Consider the following 18,137-nt stretch of genomic DNA (forward strand, 5'->3'; position numbering starts at 1 on the left):
GCGCTTGATTATGGTGGTTCTGTTGTTAGTAAAGGTAAGAAGAATGAGAAGGAAAAATATATTTTTAATGCTTTACGTAAACTTGGTTTGACTTCAGGCTTGGGGGTTAGTTTTCTTCCAAGTGACTCATCACAATTAGTTAACAGATTATTACTGCTGTTGCGTAGTAAGGAAGTGGGAAACAACAATTGTTTTAATGAAACGTCAGCCATTCTAGATCAATTGATGAATAGGAAAATAATTAATGAATGTCAATACAAAGATCTTTTATCTCACGTCTAATAAAATGAGAGATACAACACAATTTCAATTTTAGAAAGAGCGATTTTACAAAATCATTCCCGTACCCGCTACAACTTGATCCCACAAAATAATATTGTTACGGACACGACTTATTAAGATGTTATGCTGGGCCGAGCGGAATGGCCGCCGTGTTCGCACAAGTTACCCGATTACACTCGAACGTTGACTAAGTCGCGCTATGCTAAATCAATGATGGAAAGGACACAACGGCTGGGTTTAAAATCACACGACACCAGGGGTACGGTTCTCAAGACCTCCGGAGGAGGTTATAATATTGCGGAAGGTTAGATTACAAAGACAAGAGAGACAGCATAGAAAGGTGGGCACTTAATTACGGTCTTATAGTAGCCCCGACAGACGACAGATAAACAGGACAAAACTGACTCACACGGGGATTGATGGCAGGGAAAGGCAGGTAGTCGATGGCTCAAGGTGCACTCTTGGCTCAGGGACAGGGTACAGTACGGTCCAGTAGATGCAGGGAGGTCACAGCGCTCGGAGGTGGCGTCTGGTTCTTCTTCGTGGCTGAGGCGCATCTGACGTCACGTCCGGTAAGTCGCTGCGTATATCCGGCGGGGAGTGACACGCCCTCGGCTCGTTAGCTCCGCCCCAGATGGCATCGGCCCGTTGCTTCTTATTGGGTGCGGGGGTTACCGGGCTCCGCCCTTGACGAGGAGCTGACAGCCAGCCCCTTCGTGGTAACCCTGTGGGCGCACATGGCAATGGCGGCTAACCAAGCCGGTGTGAGGACGCACACTCCCCGCACCGCGGCCGCGCCGCCCCCGCTGTGGTTGTAGTTGTTGTTGTTGTTGTGGTTTCATGGGGAAGATGGGAGGAGGTATGGGGAGGTCCTAAACTCACTACTGGTGCCATACAATCACATTCTGGTGCAACGAAGAGTCAGAATTAATGGAAACGAGTCCTTAACTGACATAGACTAAGAATAACTAGCAAGATGTCCGAAAGTTGTCTACGTGAGATGCGGTGGACCTGGGCACGACATTTAATGGGGGAAGAAGGGGAAGGTCGGTTCTACAGAGTGTTGTTTACAGACAATGGGACTAGGGAATGGGGGATTGGGGATAGTTGGGGAGTATTGGGGAAATAGGGGAATATTTACAAGCGGATATGGAGGCCAAATCCCATATCCGCAACATTGCACCCTTCTCTACCCTCGGGGCGTCCCGACCCGATACATTTTTACCTATTTTAGTGTGGCACTCAGATGTAGTTCCCTCTACTATTAACTCTACCCTGAGTGCGACAGTTTTACAGATATTCACAAATGAGTAAATATGTCCCCCTGCGACGTTGCACCCTTCTCCTCACAGAAACACACCCACAGGATAACCGAATCGCGGAAAGAATTCGCAAACTAAACATACAGCCGGTAGGGAGCATTATTTACACAAGACTACGCTGATATTTACACTACGATCCAGGACCTGTTTTTGGAGGAACACATGCAGATGTTATGCATAGAGAGAGCACGCATGCCAGCATCGATACACCAACCCACGAGTGCTCTGTGGCCTTACGGCCTTTAATAATGTGCAGAGCACCCCTTCCAAGCACCAAAAGCACCACCCCATCACACAGTCAGCACCATCCGGTGCACCAATAAAATGTTTAATGATCATGGTGTGGTGTCGCAGCCGGCCGATGTTCTGCCGCTGGTCTTGCCTTCGTGTGGTGCACTTGGCCTTCTTACTTCTTTCAAAAATAAAGAAAGGCGCCAACCGCGTCCATTTCTTTATTGTGGCCGTCAGGGGGCCAACTATAAGTGGTTCACCTGTATGGCATAGGTGCCACGTTGACCCATAGGTCCATCCACGGGTGGTGCTTGGCCGCAAAAGAACTGCGGTCCATTGTGGGTGGCCACCAAAATTGCGGTCCATATGGTGTATCGATCCAGGCAGCAAGCAGCGAAAGTGCAGGCCCACAACTGCGGAGCCAGCACCTCTCTCTCCTCTCTCTCTGCCCCAAAGCCAGATCCTCGGAGGTGGGAGACAAAAGAAGCAGACAAGTGAGTAAGGTGGTAAGGGCGCAAAAGTGCACGCAACACAAGGTAATGCACACTGGGGGCACATGGGAACCAGGTGAGACAGGTACGTTCCTACCGTACACCCCCCCCCCCCCCACCAGGTAACCTACATGGCCCCTCCCTTACCCCTTACTGCATCCACAAAACACAACACTACCCATAAACATCTACTTTACCAATCAACAAACGTCCCTACTGTCTTCCCCGTTCCTCCCATAAACCAAATTCGTCTTCTCTCCCTCCTAACCAATCAAATTTGCCATTTTCAACTCTCGTCAAAATTTGCCATCTCCAACTGAACATCAAAATTTGCCATTACCAATTCATCATCAGTCCCTCCTAAGGAGGGAGAGATGGAATCACCCCAATGTCTCATCCACGTCGTGATGCGTCTCACCAATCCACACAGCAATTCTCATTTCCTGCACACAGAACAAAGAAAACACAGGTGTGGAGTCATCATCACCACAGGTAAGTGGCTGCGTATGGTGCGACAGGTTCATCAATCCTAACTATTTCCTAAATGACTTTAACAACTTTACATTACCCGGGGTCTTTCTCCTGCCAAACCATTGGCCCTCTTACACTATGGGTTCTAAAAACCAATTCCCATTGAGCAAACTGTGGTGCTTTTCAATTTGGGGTCTCACTCCCCCGATTCATCTCCCGGTGCCCTCGCCCAATTTCTGGGCTGTGGCGTGTACCTCTCCCAGCGGGTCTACCCACCTGCACACCTCCACCACTGCAGTTGCCTCCGAGCTTACCTGCTCCTTACCCTAACCTAACTACCTGGGGGAGGCCCTCTGGCGCTCTCCCCACTCGGTGCCCTCTCTGGCACTGGGCTACCCGGGTCCGTCCTCCGGATCCTCGGGCCCCACTGACACTAACGGCTCCCAGAGCCCACCTGCGGCCTCACCTGGCCGACATCCTCACAGTGGTGGAGTGCCCAACCAACTACACACACTAACAGGCTACACGCCCAGCCATTTCCACAACACTAATGCACCCATCCACAATACTATTCTGCAACCGCACCACAAATGCCAATATCCAACCACAATTTACCTATACCCTCTACCTAACACTTACACTACCCGCCCCGGGTACTCGTGAAAGGGGTCCACTCTTCCCCCATCCACACCTTCATGCACACCACTCCGTACCACTTACTCCAACTCTCTCCACACACCTGTACTTGCACACCTGTGCTCTCACTCTTGGTGCCGCCTGCACCCTTCTCTCCCCAAGCGCATTCGCGCTGATCCACAACACTCACTACTCATACACTGCTCCACACACCTGTCCAGTTCTCACACCTGTTCAATTCTCACACACACGGCATCATCTCATCTAACTACTCCCCTCTGAAACTTGCGCTTCCCAGTCGTCCCTTTAAACTATTGCGCTCCCACGTCATTATCATCCATACTAATCTACCTGCGTCCCCACTACAGGTATCAGTCACTAACTAACCTTAACGTTACCTAATGTCATCTTCGCTAGATCCCTACCAATATCCTAACCCACCCGGGCTAGTTTTCACTGCCATACACCCCATAAGCTATTGCGCATTTGCCCCACATGGGAAGGGCGGCAGGGATGCCAGCCTTACCCACCGGGCCCATCGCTCACTACCAATTTTGCACATCAAATTTCAACAAATCAAAAATTTTGCCAATCACTGCTCATCATCTGCCAATCATTACGGCCAATCCTTTGCCAATCATCAAATTTCACTTTTTTCTAATTTTGGGGCCAAAACACTATCCTCATCATCAGTCTTCTCACTAGTGCCTCTCGGTGCGCCAATTCACTTCTAAAGCTCGGCTTCGTAAAGCCGAGCAATGAATGCGGGTTGTTTGGTGCCAGCGGCTGGATACATCCCGCATTCGGTGCAGGGAAGGAGGTTTACCCGGGCCGAGATCCCACGCACCATCTCGGCACGGAGCCATCCCATGGCTCGATCTCGGCCTGCCGGAATGCCTCACCAAAAAGTGGTCGCCATGACGACCCTTTCTATCGGGCTGCCCGCTCCGCCTCGTGGAGCACGGACGCGGCCGTTCAAAGCGAGGCCCAGCACGCACCGAGGGCCCGATTCGGCTAAAAGTCGCTCTAACCTCTAAACCGGTTACCGTCGATGCTTCACCTGGACGCTTACACCCCGCAGCCCGTTCCTTGCTCACACATCCAGCCGTTTCCATGCTCCTCGTACCTTTCCTTACACACCCAGGTACACCCATTCCACTCACAGCCTTGGTCACACACCTGACCACCGAACACTTTGGCACACATTCGTTGGTCGCACACCTCACCAACACACCTCTTCGCGCCCCCTCCTCTGTCACCTCCTCTGTGACAATCACAGGTGTGCTCTCATTCGCACACCCAACCACGTGCCTCACCACCAACTCCAGCGTGCATTCCCACTCACGCTCTACCATTCCAGGTGTGCATCCTTCCATCCCAGGTGTACATCCTCGCTCACCTGTCACAACCAACTCACTCTCCTTGTCACTCTCACTACTCTCACCTCCATTCTTGACAGCGCACTCACCCTTACTCTTGACAGCGCACTCTTTCCTCATGCACCTGTCCGTCACACACCTTTCTCGCGCACACTCTCCCGTTACACCCTCTGTAACACTCACCACAGGTGTGCATTCTTCCTTGCCTTTGACAGCGCACTCTTTCCCCATGCACCTGTCCGTCACACACCTTTCTCGCGCACACTCCTGCGCACACTCTCCCGTCACACCCTCTGTAACACTTACCACACCGCGCTTCCATGTGCTCCCTCGCACACGCGCTACGACCGACTCACTCTCGCCAGCACCCTCACTACTCCTTGGCACGCACTTTTTCCTCACACACCCCAGAGTCGGACTTTCTCGCACACCTCCTTTTTCGCACACCAGACCTGTCGCACACTTCACCAATGGCCTCTCACGAACACCCGGGTCCATCTCGACCCCCAAGCTTGTTAAATCCCCTGGCGCATCATACGCACGACCATATTGGTCACCACTTACACCGGGTCCTCTTCCTCTTCGCTTCTCCTCCATCACCTGCGAATCCCTCATCCGGTTAATGAGCACATCATCACGATCCAAACACAGACTTTGGACCAATTCTTTTATCTCCTCTTTTATCTCTTTCTTATCCCCTCTCCGTCGCTTCTTAATTTCGCTCACCCCTTCTTCCACTTCTTCTAATTTCTGCTTCACCTCCTTTATTTCCCGGTACGTCTCCTCAAGCTCATCCTCTAAGGCTACCTTGACCGTTTCCATGTGCGTCCTCACCTGCCGGTCCTTCGTCTCCATTACCTCTATCACCTCGTCCAACCTCGTTGTCAGTCCCTCACGTACCATCTGACATTCCCTCTTTGTCGCTATCAAGTCATCTTTTAGTTCTTTCTGTGTCACTTTTAACCCTCCTAATACCGCAGTGTTCCTTTGAACCTGCTCCGTTAGTCCTTTTTGTCCCTCCGTCAGCTGTTCTACTTCCTGCGTCAGGTCCTCTATGCCCCCTTGTAACTTTACAGTCCCCTTTCTCACCTCCTTCTCCATGTGCTCCTTACAGTGCCTCACCTCCTCGCGCACTCCTCCGACCTCCTCACTCACACCTCTTCTGATCTCCTCTCCCATCACTTGCATCTCCTGCCCAGATGCCACCCTCATCTGCTCCATTTCCTCCCTGTGAGCATCCAGTTTGGTTTCTACCCCCATTCTGACCCCCTCTATCCGCTGCTCCATTTGTTTAACTTCCCTTTCCGCTTGGTCCCTCATGTCCCTCAATTTGCCTTCCATACTGTTTTCTAACCCCATTAACCCATTTTTCACCCCCTCTAACTGATTCTCCTGGGCAGCCATTCTGTTTTCCACCCCCGTTAACCCATTCTTTACCTCTTTTATCCCGTTGTCTAACCCCTCACCAGTACCCCTCGCTTCGTCCCTCATTACCCCCATTTGGCCCTCTAATCGCTCACCCTGAGCATCCATCCGGTTCCCCATTACCCCCATTTGGCCCTCCAATCGCTCACCCATTTGTTCCATAAGGGCCCTCATTTGCAACATAAAAAGGTTCGAATCCACCAGGGGCGCTGCCACGGTCGCGGGCGCGGTCGCCGTGACCAGCGAGGCGCCATTTTGTGCGTCTGCTACCCTCGCTGCTTCGCTCTCCTCACGTCCCTCAATTTGGTCCTGGACCGACCCTGCCTCACTCTCCTCTACCGGAACCCAGTCGACTTGGTCTGCCATAGCGCGACTTTCAAAATTCGGGTTTTTATTTTCGTAAAACAAAATCAAATTTCGCCGTTATAATTTCGAGCGCGGGAAACGCGCTCCGGATCGAATTCTACTTTCCAACACCAATTGTTACCCTAATGGTACAATTGGTGTTCCAAAATTTGGGCCTAACAAATTTAGTCCCAGGTCCGAATTCCACCTCGACACCAATTGTTACGGACACGACTTATTAAGATGTTATGCTGGGCCGAGCGGAATGGCCGCCGTGTTCGCACAAGTTACCCAATTACACTCGAACGTTGACTAAGTCGCGCTATGCTAAATCAATGATGGAAAGGACACAACGGCTGGGTTTAAAATCACACGACACCAGGGGTACGGTTCTCAAGACCTCCGGAGGAGGTTATAATATTGCGGAAGGTTAGATTACAAAGACAAGAGAGACAGCATAGAAAGGTGGGCACTTAATTACGGTTTTATAGTAGGCCCGACAGACAACAGATAAACAGGACAAAACTGACTCACACGGGGATTGATGGCAGGGAAAGGCAGGTAGTCGATGGCTCAAGGTGCACTCTTGGCTCAGGGACAGGGTACAGTACGGTCCAGTAGATGCAGGGAGGTCACAGCGCTCGGAGGTGGCGTCTGGTTCTTCTTCGTGGCTGAGGCGCATCTGACGTCACGTCCGGTAAGTCGCTGCGTATATCCGGCGGGGAGTGACACGCCCTCGGCTCGTTAGCTCCGCCCCAGATGGCATCGGCCCGTTGCTTCTTATTGGGTGCGGGGGTTACCGGGCTCCGCCCTTGATGAGGAGCTGACAGCCAGCCCCTTCGTGGTAACCCCGTGGGCGCACATGGCAATGGCGGCTAACCAAGCCGGTGTGAGGACGCACACTCCCCGCACCGCGGCCGCGCCGCTCCCGCTGTGGTTGTAGTTGTTGTTGTTGTTGTGGTTTCATGGGGAAGATGGGAGGAGGTATGGGGAGGTCCTAAACTCACTACTGGTGCCATACAATCACATTCTGGTGCAACGAAGAGTCAGAATTAATGGAAACGAGTCCTTAACTGACATAGACTAAGAATAACTAGCAAGATGTCCGAAAGTTGTCTACGTGAGATGCGGTGGACCTGGGCACGACATTTAATGGGGGAAGAAGGGGAAGGTCGGTTCTACAGAGTGTTGTTTACAGACAATGGGACTAGGGAATGGGGGATTGGGGATAGTTGGGGAGTATTGGGGAAATAGGGGAATATTTACAAGCGGATATGGAGGCCAAATCCCATATCCGCAACAATATGAAGCGGCGTTATTGTCCCCCGTCGCACCGCGGAGTGAAAGGGGGACTGGTTTGTGCGTCCGTCCATCCGTCCGTGCGTGCGTAAGCGAAGGACCGAATTCTAATTTGGTGTGTGTGGGTGCAACTAGGCATATCGAAGAACCCTATTGAAAATGAGTTCGCCACGTCAGAATCCAAGATGGCTGTCACCATATCTAAACCTTGTGAGCGTGATATCTTGGAAAAAGAAACGAACTGCCAACTTCTAATCTGGTGTGTGGGTGTATCTAGGCATAAGGAAGAACCCTATTGAAAATTGCGTCGCTACGTCAAAATCCAATATGGCCACCGCCATATATGTCTGAACCTTGTGAGCGGAATATCTTGAAAAATAAGCGAAGTACCAACTTCTAATCCGGTGTGTGGGTGTATCTCGGCATAAGGAAGAACGCTATTGAAAATTGGGTCGCCACGTCAAAATCCAAGATGGCCGCCGCCATGTATGTCTGAACCTTATGAGCGGAATATCTTGAAAAATAAGCGAAGTACCAACTTCTAATCTGGTGTGTGGGTGTATCGGCATAAGGAAGAACGCTATGGAAAATTGGGTTGCCACGTCAAAATCCAAGATGGCCGCCACCATATATATATATATATGTCTGAAACCTGTGAGCGAAATAGCCTGAGAAATAAACGAACTACTAACTTCTAATCTGGTGTGTGGGTGTATCTAGGCATAAGGAAGAACGCTATTGAAAATTGGGTCGCCACGTCAAAATCCAAGATGGCCGCCGCCATGTATGTCTGAACCTTGAGCGGGAAATATGTTGAAAAATAAGCGAAGTACCAACTTCTAATCTGGTGTGTGGGTGTACCTACGCATAAGGAAGAAGGCTATTGCAAATTGGGTCGCCACGTCAAAATCCAAGATGGCCGCCACCATATATATATCTGAACCTTGTGAGCGAAATATCTTGAAATATAAACGAACTACTAACTTCTAATCTGGTGTGTAGGTGTATCTGGTATGTAGGCTATTGCAAATTGGGTCGCCACGTCAAAATCCAAGATGGCCGCCACCATATATATATCTGAACCTTGTGAGCGAAATATCTTGAAATATAAACGAACTACTAACTTCTAATCTGGTGTGTAGGTGTATCTACGCATAAGGAAGAACGCTATTGAAAATTGGGTCACCACGTCGAAATCCAAGATGGCCGCCTTGCGTCTTCCACTTTGTCAACTCGCATCACTTCACCGACGGGGGACCTAGGCGTAACGCTTGTTGTCTATGGAAACCTATAATACCTTGTTTAATATCACAGAAGAAAATAACAAGTTTAGTTATAATCCGGGAAGTGGATATAAAACTATAGAAGTTACACCCGGTGCTTACGAGATTCCTACATTAGCTTCTGAAATTGGACGCCTTATGAAAGAAGCAGGTGATGAACCAAAAAATATTGAAGTAGGTATTCAAAAACACACATCAAAATCAACCATTAAACTTAAAAATAATTATAAAATTGATTTCACGAGTACTAATTCATTCCGAGAGATGTTAGGTTTCACCGCAAAAAAGCTTGAAGCTAAAATACGTTTGTCAGTGATAACGTCGTTGATATATCCTCAGGTATAAATTCAATATTAATTCACTGTGATTTGGTTGATGGTGCTTATAACGATGGGGTGAAAACAAATACGATATTTTCATTCAGCGCTTACTCAACCCCAATAGGTTATAAATTCAATATGAAACCAAAGAATCTCACCTATTTACCCGTCTCAGGAAAAACCATTTCTAAAGTAAATTTTAGGATAACAGATCAAGATAATCGGCTGATTTCTTTCGATGATGAACTTATATCCATCAGAATTCACCTATGTGAAGTTGTTCAACAAACAATTGAAGATCACCCATGTGAAGTTGTTCAACAAATAATTGGAAAAATTATATAATAAATATAGACTAATTAATAAATGAGCATCCTACCGTTTTTTCTAGAATGTAGTTTTAACACGAGTGATCAAGATAAAAAGAAAACCTTCCAAGAGTTGGCGTTTGGAGAAATAGGTCTTGTATTTACTTGGGAAAGAGGGGAGGTTATGTTAACATCGAGCGGGGAATTTTTAATTCCATCAAAATTTTCAACGGAAGATAAATTATATTTTGAAAAACATCCAAATCCTAATCATCCTAATCAAAGTCGTCCTCTCGAGCGCGCGATTAATACAGCACGGGGCTCGGGGAAAGTTCGTGTACAATCTTGATCACCACAATTCAAGGCACTCGTTCTGTGGCGCGTTCTCATGCGTGCTGAAGCTCAACTCAACTCAACTCACTCACTCTCTCAGGGAACTTGAACTCGTCTCACAGGGAACTGTAACTCAGCACTTGAACTCACGATACTCTCCGGCTCTGACTGACGTGCACACGACTCTGACTCAGAACTCGTCTGAGTACTGAGGTGGGGGTGGGGGGGGGGGGCTCGGAGCGGGTTATATGGCTCCGCCCCGGCCCTACTCGAATGTTCCAAAACCCCACCTCTCATCGTCGTGGTTAGCCACTCCCCTCGAGCCCTGATTGGCGGCTCGTGCTTACCGACCACTCCCTCCTGCAGCGCCTCCCTTCGGCCTCGCCAGACTTGTTCAGGCCTGCCACGTGGCATGCTATCGCCAAAAGAACCGGCCTACTCACGGGCCTGCTCAACGCAAAACTAAACACAGGAAAGGACTACGCTTACATTCACTAAGAAATAACTGAACTATCGCGAGGCTTCATGTTGTGGTGCGTCTACCTACGAGGGGGAATTAACCTTTATTCCAAAACCACAACAATATTCTTTATCGGTTATATGACATTTATTTAACTCATTATAGAAACACTCTTTTTGGGGAAGTTGTGTTTCTTTAAATCTCTCAAATGAATCCATGTAATCATATGGATATATCCCTTTTTGTGATAAGAGTTTAAGTTCTTTTTGATCTGATATATACTCCGAAAGACACGGAAAGTTTTTAACATTTGATGCCAAGGTAGATAATGGGCTTGACAAAAATTTAAATGAGTCCAGAAACCTGATGTGAGTCGTATCATATATATCTTTGCCGTTTTTATAATCATATCCTATTTTTGTACGTATTGTTTTTGTGAAGGAGATGTAGTTCTGGTCCGTGGTAGGAATTGCCGAAATGATCCGATTTGTCTTTGCCAGTTCATTAATAAATAGATGTGTATCAAAATTCGCGTTGTGAAAAAAACCCGGAATGAAATTGGGGGTTTTATTATGAGCCAGACCATAAAGATTACATTCATTATGAGCCAGACCCCTATATTTCCCAGTGAGATGACAATGGTCTCTAACCTTTGGTCCTCCAGTATCTTCCTTCCCGTCAATTTTCTTCCCACAGATATGACAGGTACAATTTGGTTGGTTAAATTCTGTTTCTTCTTCTTTTGTTAGGGGGTTCATCGGCTTTTTGGAGCCTCTCATTATCGCTCTTAAGCGAACACACTCCTTTTCTATTTGTTTTACAAACTCAGAAGCCGCATTTTCTCCTCTAAAAAGTTATAGTTTGTTTTATTTGTCACCAACGGATAATATAATTTGACATAATAATTGAACCCACAAGGAGTAAGTTTTTGATATTTATTTGTGTGTGATAATTTTATTTTGGATTTTATTTTAGGTCTTCTTTTGGCTATTATTTTAGATTTTAAAGAAGTGCCATCTATCTTTTCAAGAATACATTCAAAGTCGGCATATATCACAAACGGATGTTTTATAGCTTTCGTGAAATATTTGAATGTTATGTTTGAACCTTCTATCGGCATATTAATTACGGTGGATTTATGTTTAACACAGAATTCTAAGTGTTTATCTAATCTTTCTTGACTATTAAAGAAGTTGAGGCATCGATCACAGATGTGTTTTTTACCACGATGTTTACTTGGGAAGAAAGTCATTTTCCTAATTTTTTGATGTAAGCGTAATGTGAATTTCCACCTGAGTTAAAGAGGAGCAGATTAATATGAGTTTCTTTATTTTTATAGTTATCAGAAATTTGCAAAGGATAAACATTGTTTTTATCCGTTAGTCCATAAACATTAACAGATAGATTATTCATTTTCTCAAATTTAGGAATATCTTTCAATAGCATTGGAAATGGTAACCTGGCAACATTTAACTCATTTTCAAATTTCTCATAATGTGATGCCCTTTCAGCATTCCATTCAGGAGGATGTAAGTGTGCAAGAACACCCCATAGGAAACATTTTTTATCTTTGTTTTGAATATTAATGACCGCCTTTTAAAGTTTTATCTCTCTTGGTAAATCAATGTAAGAAGAAGCTTTTAGGGGGTCTGATTTTAAAACGTGAATATCGATGTATAATATTGTTACTGATCGCGGTTTAGATGTTACTTTGCCGAGCGAAGGCTCCGCGACCGAACAGTTATTCCCCGATTAGAACCCGATTCCACCCAAACGTTGGCCGGATCGCACCGCAGCTATTCAATAGGGAAAAGACAAAGGCGACACGGATGTGAAGAAGAAGAAGACAAAAAGGTTGGAAATACTACTAAATTTATTCCTACTATTTACATGCTCAAAGTAACCAAGGAGAAGGAAAGATAATAAAATAATATACAGAAGAATCAGAGACACAGTGCAATTATTAGCTTATACAGACTTAATTAACCCAGGGACAAGACACACAGAACAAACTCACGTACACAAGACGGGTGGAGGAAAGGAATGAATGCTGGAAGGAGGAATGGGAAGGTTCAGCTGGGGCAGATGGTTCGGGCTTGATCCCGCACGGGACGTCGGCTGGACCTCGACGGCCACCGATGCCACCGCTATCTGGTCCCCGCGGGGTAACGGGTTGAAGCTGCCTGGTGGAGTCAACGCTGCTTGTGGAGCCAAAGCTGCTTCTCTGGCTCACCTCAGGGCGCATCTGCCGTCTCTGGCGCAACTGCTGGTAATTGACCTGGAACCTTCTCTCTCTTGGCCCTGGTGTCTCCTCACCATCGACAACTCAACGTCAACCAACGCAACCACTGACCACTCGACGCCACCACTTCTCACCACCGACTTCTTACCACCGCAACCAACGCAACCCCTGACCCTCCTCTGACGACCAACTCACGACTCACTCTGACTCTACTGACTCCCTCTCACTCCTTCAACGCTTCTTGCGCGCGCGCCTTTATAGCGCCTCCAGCGATCAAGCCGCCGGCCTTCAGGACATGCCCATCGGTGTGCTCACCTCGGCCCTGATTGGTCGGCACGGCCCTCTAGCTCCGCCCTTGATGACGATGGGCGGGCACGCCTTTCTTCCCCGACCCGAGCCTCGTGGCCAATGGTGGTTTTGGAGGGGAGGTAATTGGCAATCGAGGGTTGGCAATCACGAGAGGGGATGTAATTGGAAATGGAGATTTTGGGGATGGGAATGAAAGGGGATCTATTCTCTTTCACTGGTGCAATGGAGTACTTCAATTAATGGGAGACACAGCCTTACTCTAAAACACAGAATAAGAGATAACTATCAAACAGGGGTATTCTATTATTTGGCTGACGTGTATGCTTGTGGACTAATTATGGGATGCCCTTTCACCTTTACACAGCTCCGGAGGTAGGGGGGCGCAGAATAAACAATAATAATAATAATACAGCACACAATCAAAAAAAATACAGTCCTCATCTCCGCAACAATATTTTAGTAAGTTCATATCCATACTTCTTATCATCTTCATTCTCTTCCTCTTCTTGTTCTAAAAGTTTATCATAAACGTCTGTTATTAAGAACCCCTGGAGTGATGTGATAAAGTAAGGTTTTGTTCTCATATAGAGTTTTTTAAACAAGATCCTCTTTTTCAGGAATAGATTTTTTTCAATTCCATTTTTACTCCCATATAAAATTTAAGGGGTTTAATCTCAGCCAACGTATTCTTTACATATCTTTCAATGGCAGGTTTGACTGTTTCAATCGCCTCAGCTATTGATTTTGGTTCTGGGGATGTTAAACCAAACCTCCTTATTCTAATATGGTTCCTAAATGCATTATCAGTGTCCTTGATAGTGTATCCCCTCAACTTTATGTGTTTTTGTGATTTAAGATGGGTGGGAAAGCTCCCCTTCAAGATGGTCTTATCACAAACGCGACAATATTTTGTTTCTCATTCAGGCGGAGCTATCATATGTAAAAGTTTGAGTGTGTGTTTGTGTGATTTAAGATGAGAGGGAAAACTCGCCTTCAAGACTGACTTATCACAAACGCTACAATATTTTGTTTCTCGTTCAAGTGGAGCCAACATCTGTGAAAGTTTAGCTTTGTGTTTGTTGGTGTGAAAATGTTTTATATAGTTGTGTTTATAATCATTGTCACAAACATCACAATATGTTGTGACTTTGTTGTTCTTTTTAAGAAACTTCATCTTATTATATGAATTCATCTCTTTGTATATAAGAAATATAAAAATCACATTTTTTTGTTATATACGATGATTTTAAAAAACATTGTTGCGGATCTCAAACGTCAGCCTTTCCCCTTACCAAGGGGGGATTAATCCCCTTGTCTTTTGTCTAGCCGACGCGATCCGGGGCTATTGCGTTCCTTCCGGTCAGCGCTGAATAGGGTGGTAGGCCGAATTAGTCCTATTACCTAATTACCAGCGCCTCCCGGGAAGCAAGGAAATAACCCCACCCGAACCACGGTTTTAGTGGACACGCCGAGCGACAGCGAGCCGCGATTCGGGCCGTTAACAGGAACTAACCCGATTTGAGCGGTTCCTAATCGTGCCACGTTTACCCAATGGAGAAATCACTAAAACGGTCGAATCAAGAGGAAAAAAGGAAGAACAATTGATTTATTAATTATTTACACAGGAAGAAGGAGAAGTACAGAATACGCAGGGCAGCCTTAATAACAGTCTTAACTTATCCCAGGACAGACGGGCCCGCACACACACACACTCACACGGGGATGTAGATGGGTAGGGTTGATGGTCCAGGGAAGATGTCCACAGCTCGCTCCGGTCCCCGACTCATACCACGAAGAAGATGGTAGACGGCAGGCAAGCTCTCCGCGTGTCGTTGGCGCAGATCGGACAATTATTGGCGAAGGGTAAGGTGGCTAGGCTGGCGGTTACTGTGCAGCTCACGGCCACGCACGTCATAGAAATACCTGCGCTTTATATGCGCTCCCAGCAAGCCCAAAGCCAAACCCCCAACGAGTTCTTGCAATCGATGCCAAACGTGACAGTCCTCTTGATCAAAGCGCAATCGTGCAAGTCCTTTGTAAAGCGCATATACTCCCCAGTCCTTTGTAATGCGCGAATATCCTCAAGTGCTCATAAACCGCATAAGTCCTCTTACAAAGCCCTCACTCATCAGTCCTCTTGAAGGGCTTTGCGTGCGCGATTATATAGCGCCGCCCAACGAACCCTCTGGAATGTCCCCGATGCGCACTGACCACACCCCTTAGGCCATGCCCACTGAGCCCTGGTTGGTTGTTGGGGTCTTACCGGCTCCGCCCTTGATGTCTGCTTGACGTAGCCACACCCCCGACCTCGCGCTCCGCCCCTTTTCCAGGCCTTACCTCGTGGCATTTTGGGCTGGTTTGAGTATCCTAATGCGAGGGGCAATGGGGCGCAGACTGGATGGGCGCAATGGGGAATGGGGCGCAGACTGGATGGGGAATGGGGCGCAGACTGGAGGGTGCGCAATGAGGTCGATTTGAGGGTGGGCTGCAAAATTAACGGGGCCTACTTTTATTTATTTCTTTTACACAACGCAGGTATCACTATTGGAAATGGCCTTATCTCACATATACTATGAAATAACTAACGTTCTAAGGTGACCTACGTGTTGCATGTGGACTAACTATGGGGGCAAAACCTTTAACCTTTATTAATCAAATATGTACACTTTCTCAGAACCGCAACAATATATATATAAAATGGCACTGAGTTATGATAATTTTGATATTAAAAACATAATTTTTGGAACACCTAAATATTCCAAAAACAGGGGGGTTGAATCTTGTAAGATATCAATTAAATATAAACATTCGAATGAAAACATTACAAAACTATATATTGAAACACCAGAGGTATTGTCTTGGGGTATTAAACCAAGCCGACCTGTTGGTGTGGGTAATAATAAAATTATTAGATCATTTTCTTTCCCAATTACTATATTCAATTCACGATCATCTACATCAACCGAGGAAAGGAAAACTATGAAAATATTTGAAGCGATTCTTTCATTGGTTAAGACCCATGTATTAAGAGAAACCAAATTTAAATATCCTCTTAACATAGTAAATATATTTTGGCGTAAGTGTGATGAGAGGGCGTCTATGGGGGATTGTGCTAACACTATGTACCCAATGCTTATGACAACTGATGAAAATGATTCTCGAATAGAGATTACAACAACATTTTATAAGGATAATGTTTCTGGTAATAATATTGATGATTATTGTATCAATCCTCAAGATTTGATGGGGGTAAACTGTAAGGTTATTTGTGCAATCGAGGTTTCTCAGATCATGGTTGGTGAGCATGGGTTATTCATTCGATTGAAAGTTAATGATGATGTTGTTAAACAAATATTTGAAAAAACACATAAACGAATGATTCGTAATATATATGGGTGTGGGTTCCTATATAGCGATGGATTGCATTACCTTTGGTAAGCTTGGGTTTTTGCATACCCGCTGTAGGAACTCACATTCGCAGTCATAAATATTGTTACAGACGCGGTTGTGGATGTTAGTTTACCGAGCGGTTTGGTATGACCACGTCTGCACAGTTTACCCGATTATGCTCGAACGTTGACTAGTCGCGCTACGCTAGATCAATGAAGGAAAAGACACACGGCTGGATTAAAATGACACGACACCAAGGGTTCAGTTCTCAAGACCTCCGGAGGAGGTTATATTAAGGCGGAAGGTTAGATTACAACTACAAGAGGGACATCATAGAAAAACAGGCACTTAGACACACTTATATTAACCCCAACAGACGACAGATAAACGGGACAAGGCTGACTCACACGGGGATTGATGGCAAGGAAAGGCAGGCAGTCGATGGCTCCAGGTGCACCTGGGCTCAGGGCAGAATCGACCCGGTTCGGTCCGGTCCAAAGATGCGGGGAGGTATCGTCGCGCTGGGGGTGGCGGTGGCTTCCTCTGCTCTCCGTAGTTCAGGCGCATCTGACGTCACGTCCGGTGAGTCGCTTCGTATATCCGGCGGGGAGTGACACGCCCTCGGCTCGTTAGCTCCGCCCCAGATGGAATCGGTCCGCCCTTCTTATTGGGTGCGGGGGGGGGGGGTTACCAGGCTCCGCCCTTGACGAGGAGCTGACAGCCAGCCCCTTCGTGGTAACCCCGTCGGAGCGCATGGTCATGGCGGCTAACCGAGCCGGTGTGAGGACGCACACTCCCCGCGCCGTCGCCGCGCCGCCCCCCTCTGCTGTTGTAGTTGTTGTTGTTGTAGCTTCTTCATGGGGAAGAGATGCGGGGAGGTATGGGAAGGTCCTAAACTCACTACTGGTGCCATATAATCACATTCTGGTGCAACGAAGAGTCAGAATTAATGGAAACGATTCCTTAACTGACATAGACTAAGAATAACTAGCAAGATGTCCGAAAGTTGTCTACGTGAGATGCGGTGGACCTGGGCACGACATTTAATGGGGGAAAAAGGGGAAGGTCGGTTCTACAGAGTGTTGTTTACAGACAATGGGACTAGGGAATGGGGGATTGGGGATAGTTGGGGAGTATTGGGGAAATAGGGGAATATTTACAAGCGGATATGGAGGCCAAATGCCATATTCGCAACAATATTCACAAATGTTTACAAACTTGTAATATTACAATATTCGCAAAATAATTTTTTACCCGTGTGGTTAAAAAATTGGTTGTTATAATTATTTAATTATGTTAGAAACTGGAAATTTTGAGTCAATCGAGAAAAATCATCAAAATCGGGAAAAATGGTAAATCGGAATTTTTTGAAAAGCAATTTTTTTGAAAATCGTGAAATCTGAAAATTAAATAATTAATTGGTCACTTCCGGTTTGCGTTGAGTCACTTCCTGTTTTTGTGATGCGTCAGTTTCGGTTCGGGGGCAAGGGGGGATATGGGGATGTGGCCCTGCACCAGCTCTCTCATTCTATATATACTCCCCCTGCCCTCTGCCACAACCCATAGACTTCGGTGCATCAGAGGTGATGAAGGTTGTAGTCAAATTTCATC

The sequence above is a fragment of the Myxine glutinosa genome, chromosome 5, assembly GCF_964187855.1.
Source record: "Myxine glutinosa chromosome 5, kmMyxGlut1.1, whole genome shotgun sequence".
NCBI lineage: Eukaryota > Metazoa > Chordata > Myxini > Myxiniformes > Myxinidae > Myxine > Myxine glutinosa.